This window comes from Macrobrachium rosenbergii, chromosome 49 (genome assembly GCF_040412425.1).
Source record: "Macrobrachium rosenbergii isolate ZJJX-2024 chromosome 49, ASM4041242v1, whole genome shotgun sequence".
NCBI classification, from domain to species: Eukaryota; Metazoa; Arthropoda; class Malacostraca; order Decapoda; family Palaemonidae; genus Macrobrachium; species Macrobrachium rosenbergii.
Window position 1 is genome coordinate 15,471,615 of NC_089789.1, and position 7,500 is coordinate 15,479,114.

The following is a 7,500-nucleotide window of genomic DNA, read 5'->3' on the forward strand; positions in this document are numbered from 1 at the left end:
AAAAAGATCCAAGTTATATAGTAGGATGAAAAAATAAATGTAGATCCAAGTTACGTTATAGGAGGACAATAAAACTGATAAACATGACCTGACTGATATGATTGCGGGGACGTTTGAGAGAACCGCTGACTACAGTCGATACGTTTAAACAGCTATTAAACACAAAGGGGTCAATGAAACCGGATTTTGAGGAGTTTCCCCTTTAGAATTCCTCATAGCAATTCCCTTTTAACGGATGAACTACATAAACACTCACACTGGTATCAAAACCTTGAGATTCAAATTTATGACCTTTCAAGTTATCCAATTTCCGTATACGCCATGCCCATTTCAGTATCACTTCAGAATGAGTCACCTTTTCAGCACAGATTTCTCCAGTCACGATAAATTGGTCAACTTAAAAGTAGAGTTATCTACTTTTCGCATTATTTGCGGCTGACAAAACCACGTAATGTATTCAATGCAAAACATTTCAACACCATGAAAAATTGTTTTTAAAGCTTATAAAACAGCTTCATGAGCAACTTTTCTTTGTACCGAACAAGTTCGACCAGCGCCCATCTTCTCAGCATACAACAAACACTCCACATATATAACAATTACCTCAGCTAAAGAATTAAGCACCACCGTGCAGAGGAGCAAATATACACCACCACTTGCAACTATGGAACCCAGGAACTGCCTTAAAAGGCTTTCAACCGACCAAAGGTATACAACCGTTTATTTCTGTGCGAAGAAAAAGAACGTCTTCCGATTGGCTGACTAACGAGGACCCTTGAAAAATGCAGTTTCATTTTCAGTCATCGTCGCCCCAGAACAAACAGTGACATCTGGTGGCAAGTAATTAATTACGAAGAAATAAAGAACCTCAAGAAACGTAGAAACAGAGACATGAAATATATAAAAAAAAAATAATCCTTTTTTGTTGTCTTTAATATGCTAAGAAGATGGTAATTAAAATTTTATTTAATAAGGATAATAAAGATCGCTTAATTTTATAAATTCATTTCATATGTTGAAACGCTTTTCCCCTAAAAATACTGACGGAAATATACATCGTCGAGCCATTTTATTCCCATTAATTTCCAATCCCTTTGTCTGTTATGACACATGCATTGTGTATATCACATGGTTACCTGGTGAGTTTTCGCAACAGCATATCCTTCTCACGAGCTGAATTCAAGTATTGTGTCATAACCATTTAGTAAACTGTTTATCCCAAAAAACATATTACCTACATCATACTAATATTGCCCGATTATCATTCGGGAGTAAAGCCCCGTACACACTATGCATCATGTATCAGCCACGTGATGCAGTAGTGGCGTTGAAAAAAAATTATTAGCGGCCAAACTTTACTGCAACACTGCTCACTTGTTCCACGGCCAGATCTGACAGTTTATGGATGAATATTTTATTCTACGTTAGACGTCCAGATTTCAACGATCTTGACGCTGTTAACCAAAAATGTTTATGGTTCTCTTTGAAAAGTTTGAAAACGAACGAATTTCAGCTGTGGAAAATCTCTCTCCAGATCTCTCGTCATCTCGTTCTCCTGTATTCGTATATCGGTTCCTCTCTTTGGCTTTTACATATTCGTATCTTTTACAAAATGTATGTGTTCCCTTCACTATATCTGCGTCTCTCTGATGGTTATTCTCTCATTTGATTTATACTTTTTGTTTGCTACTAGAAAGTCTCTCCCTCTCTCTCTTCCACTACTACTACTATAATATTTCCAAATGGACTTGCACAATTTCACAACGAGAGTATTTCTTTTTTCTCAGCCTCATATCTATTGGAAGACAGTCTTTAAAAATGGCAAAACTTTTGCAAGAATGAAGAGACAGGAGTGCGACAAGTTATGCCTAAAAGTGGTCCCATCTAAGGCTATGGTACTTCTCAGAGGCTGTACAATGACATATGGATTAACAGGCGAGAAAAGCCCAGGAGACTAAAGAGATAGCATATGTGGGAGATGAAATGAGAAACCGTAAAAACACTGGTTCTCCTTGGTTCTAGTGTGGGTGGAGAGGGGAAATGGCCGCTGATCATGTGTCTAAGAAATTCTTAAACAGCTCAGTGACCTACCAAGTGCGACTACCGCTCATGAACGACTTTTCAAATCTGTAGAATGTTATTGGCAAAAAGATGCTCTCTCTCTCTCTCTCTCTCTCTCTCTCTCTCTCTCTCTCTCTCTCTCTCTCTCTCCATAACTATTTCTGAGTACAATATGGAAAGGGTGGGCAAGAACAACACAACTGTTCCCAGTCCATTTTTTTAAGTCTAGGAATACCGGGTCCTGGTTGGTTGTGTAAAGTACAAAAGTCCACACCAAGTTCATTACACATAAACACTTTATTACACGTAGTACCGGCCAAAAGTTAGGGCCCATACTAGCATATGACTGACTAATGTAAACCAGCTAACAAATCCTGACCAAGTCGTCCGACAATTTTCTGAAACGAAGTTTATGTATGATTTTATTTCATTTATTATAATCGATCTTTATTTTACGATATTTTTCCTTTTGTGTCCCTCTCTCTTCTCCCAAAGTTAGGCAAGTCCATGCTTTATTTGGCTGACTACATTTGAGCGTGTGCATATACTGGAACAGTAATAGTGATAAATTAATTAAAACAAGTAAAAAATGCGCCGAAGTTTCTTCGGCGCAATCGAGTTTTCTGTACAGCGTATAATGCTGTATGAGCCGCGGCCCGTGAAACTTTCAGCCACGGCCGGTGGTGGCCTGTCCAGACGCACGATCATGGCTAACTTTAACCTTAAATAAAATAAAAACTACTGAGGCTAGAGGGCTGCAATTTGGTATATCTGACGACCGGAAGGTGTATGATCAACATACCAATTTGCAGCCCTCTAGCCTTAGTAGTTTTTAAGATCTGAGAGCGGACAGGACAAGTGCGGACGGACAGACAAATAGCCATCTCAATAGTTTTCTTTTCCAGAAAGCTAAAAAAAGTATGAGACTTGTTAAAAAACCTTTGAGTTCAAAAAACAGCATTTTTTCCCTGCGGTCTTGTCTCCAATTACATCTCCAGATTCAATAAATCTCGATCTCCGTCATCCAACTGGTCGGGTTAACAACCCGGGTCTCGGGAGAAAACTGAAAAGCTCCATCTCGGAGAGGAAAAAATAGATGCATTAGAAAATGGAAATTCATCTATCATCATCACAACAATAAATAAATGTAAAAACACTCTTCTGACAAAGAATAAAACTGAGTGATGACTGCACTTTCGATAAAAATCTAACGTAGGAAATATAAAAAAACACAAGTATAAAGTGAAGTTGCTGTCCTTATCGTTCTAACGGAACATAGATCAGAACGAAATATACGCATTTTAAGGGCGATGGTTAAGTGATTGTTATTCTTTTATCAATACTTAATATTTGACTCATAAGATGCAGGAAATTCTCAAGTGAAATTTCAAACACTATCTATGTGACCATCGGCTACTCAAAAGATTCACGTTATGTAATTATCGTCGTTTCAGTAAAATATAAATTCTGCAATAAAAAAAGGTGATTTTCAAGCAAAGTTGTCATCATTACCTTCTTACACTGTAGAAGTGCACAAACTCCCCCTCTACGAATGATAAGGTTCAGTGGAAACTACTGCTTTATCAAAAGTCAAAATTTTAAAAGAAAAAGAGTTTAAGTATGAAATTTGAAGAGCGCCACACGAACTTACCTGTCCCTTGGCAGTCTGCAATGATCTACCCGTAATTGGGTTATGAACGGCCGATGTGGACTGTTATCGCTGCAGAGCAGCGCCTGTCAGGCACCAGGGAAATATTCAGAAGGAAATCTACGGATGACTTCATTTTTATCTGTTTCGTTATCATCGCCACAGAAATAGCGACGACCATAAACGTTTAATTAACTGTGAGAACATCAACAATAGCAACAACAAACGTTTACCTGTTAAAAAAAGGAATATAAGGTGCTTTTACGTATTCAGAATCAGTTTGTTTCATAGAAAAGGACATGGCACTAGATGTGCTGTTGTAACGGAAAATTTATGAACGCTGTATATCATAAACACATCACACACACACACACACACACACACACACACACATATATATATATATATATATATATATATATATATATATATATATATATATATATATATATATATACAGTATATATACATATAATATATGCCACGAAGGAAAGAGAAACGACGGAGTGGTGCTAGGCCTTTCGACTTGCTATCCTTAACTCATATATTCATCACATTCCATATTTTCGTGATTCAGTTATACATACATACATACATACACACACACATATATATATATATATATATATATATATATATATATATATAAATGTATGTGTGTACCCTTAATCTAATTTGAAGTGAGGAAACATAGACAAAAGTTACTTATGTTTGTTACAGCTATTTACGAGAAAGTTAATAACACAGATACCCTTTGCATTATCACAACGCAAAAGAATTTTACGTTAACAATTCACGACCGTGTATTAGAAATTATGCGTTTTGATTACCTATTTTCTGAAATTATTATCGAGCATCACAAACAAAACGTAAGCAGTTAATGTACCATCTTCAGGTATTTGGATATTTATATCCGCGTAATATACATGAAAGTCTGAAAAATATTCACTATTGCATACATATATTCCTGAATCAATACTCTATAAATTTTGTTTCTAACATCTGGGTGATTTGAAAATAGTCATGCACGAATAAAGAGAATTTTTAGTTTTCACTCCTATTTTACACCGTGCTTTTATTCTGTTAAGGTGGATGAAATGACAAATTTGTAGCCATAGAGCTGAAAGAAACAAACATCAAGAGAATCTATTTATGACTCCTAAGAAGGCCGGAACACACACACACACACACACACACACACACACACACACACACACACACACACACACACACACGGGCGCATAACGGACGTGACCACATGAAAGGGAAGAATCCTCTTTAATCGTCTCCTGAGGAATTTCTCCACTTACTTGAACACTGGAGAGTCTTGCGTATCTCCTTCTGTCTCTCTTTCGGGACGTATATATATAAATAAAATATACGACAACCCAAAATAACTTTCCAAACTTGAGATTTTCTTGGGCATTCACACATCTGTGAGCACAAATGCCTACTGCTGTGGAAAAGTCGAGAGGTGGTGACGAGAAGCTATTAATGTTTTGAGATTGAAGCATTTCATTCTTAAAGAGAGTATTTTAATGAATGAAACCCAAAGTTGCAAGTGGAAAGAATAAGTCGGGTGAAAGTACGTGGAGTGTTCAGTAATCAAATAACGTACTCATTAATTTCTTTACACCAATGAGTACAACTAGTCCCTGGGAGCGAGAAAGGCTTACAAATAATCCAAATAATGAATGTAGCTTAAGTAATGATTACATCTACCCATTCAATTATAGTCTAAGCCGCTAAACTCTCATTAAGTCAACCGTAAACGAGCTGACTAAACGATAACCGACTGAGAAGAACTAAATCTTACGTCGGGTACAGCACTTATCAACCTTTATCAAGCTTCTTGTTATAGTGAAACTTTTTTCAACAAAATATACGACCCTAAATCTCAAGTTTTTTTTATATTATGTTGAATAATTTGTAGTTCTGGAGAGAGAGAGAGAGAGAGAGAGAGAGAGAGAGAGAGAGAGAGAGAGAGAGAGACTACATCATTATTCTTTGTTTGGTGTTTGAATTCAAGAATTAATTACGCCGTTTTCTGTATAATCAAGACCACCGAAAATAGATCTATTTTTCGGTGGTCTCAGTACAATGCTGTATGAGCCGAGACCCATGAAAATTTAACCACGGCTCGGCGGTGGCCTGTTCTATATCGTTGCCAGACGGACGGTTATGGCTAACTTTAACCTGAAATAAAATAGAAAAAAACTACTGGGGCTAGAGGGCTGCAATTTGGTATGTTTGATGATTGGAGGGTGGATGATCAACATAGCAATTTGCAACCCTCTAGCCCAAGTAGTTTTTAAGATCTGAGGGAGGACAGAAAAAGTGTGGACAGAAAAAAATGCTGACAGAAAAAAGTGTGGGCGGACAGTCAAAACTGTCACAATAGTTTTCTTTAACGGAAAACTAAAAATGTAAAAAACAAAGGCATTTCCATCCCTGACAGCAAGATCAGATCAAGATGTCTAATCCGATCTCATCGCTGAGTCAGTTTAATCTCCATTGCCGCAGTTCCTTTGATACGTTCACCCTAATGACGTTGATTGGTCACGGTGCTCGAAGACACCAGCGGGCTCACAAACTCTTTTTCCTGCTCTTCGTTGACGACTCGGATATTTCAACATTTATCATTTTATTAACCAAAAACAGGCGCAATTTTCTTTCATGAGGTGTAACATAGTTGTGGGTTTTTAAATTAGAAATTCAAGTTACCAATGGACTATTGATTTAGAAATTTAAGTTACCAATGGACTTTTAATTTAGAAACTTAAGTTACCAGTGGACTGAATGGAGGCCGGCAAGGATTTCAAGAAAAGGATGAAAATAGTTATTGGAGGATAAAATCAATTATATAAAAAAGATTATCAAAACAAACATAAGATATAAGTGCCGTAGGAAAGTTTAATCAAACAAACGATCTAGGAACCATCGTACGAATGTGCTGATTTCTTGTTATTTTTACTTAAATCTGAATGAATCAGAGGAATCAAGGGACGGTCAGGGAGTTCAGGTGGTTTCAGTCTTGCCTTTCAAACCAGATATCAAAAGACACACGATGAAGGAAGACAGAACTTAGAAACCGTCGATGGTGGATTAATCAAGATCTCTGATTTTATCAGGGCCAAGCATAGTATAGTATGACCAATCTCTCTACGTCAACATACAACGTACACACACACACACATACACACACACACACACACACACACACACATATATATATATATATATATATATATATATATATATATATATATATATATATATATATATATATATATATATATATATATATATATATATATAAGCAGGAGAAGGGCGCAGTAACACATACAGATCCAGTACATATATTTTTTGCCGACGCGTTTCTTGACCCGTGGTCACATCATCAGGACATCTACAGTTATAATGTAAAAAGGGGCATTCAGCATACACAATGAAAAGTAAACATACACAATACATAAGAAAACTTAAAATGGAAAATCAGTTAAACTTAAACAATATCACTTAAATACATTTACACATCAAAAAACTAATAAAAGAAAACTTAAAATGAACTTAATAAAAAACTGAACTTAATAAAGAAGAATTTAAAATAAACTTAAAAGGGAGAACAGAAGGCGTAACTTTCAGGGTGAAAGAGGAAAACACACTAAAAGAACACAGCATAAAATCAGAAGAAGGAGGTGGACAAATATAAACAAACAATCGAGTCATGCTATGAACAGGGGAACAGCCGATGATTGGCACCTTAACGTCGGTACAATTCTTTTGATATT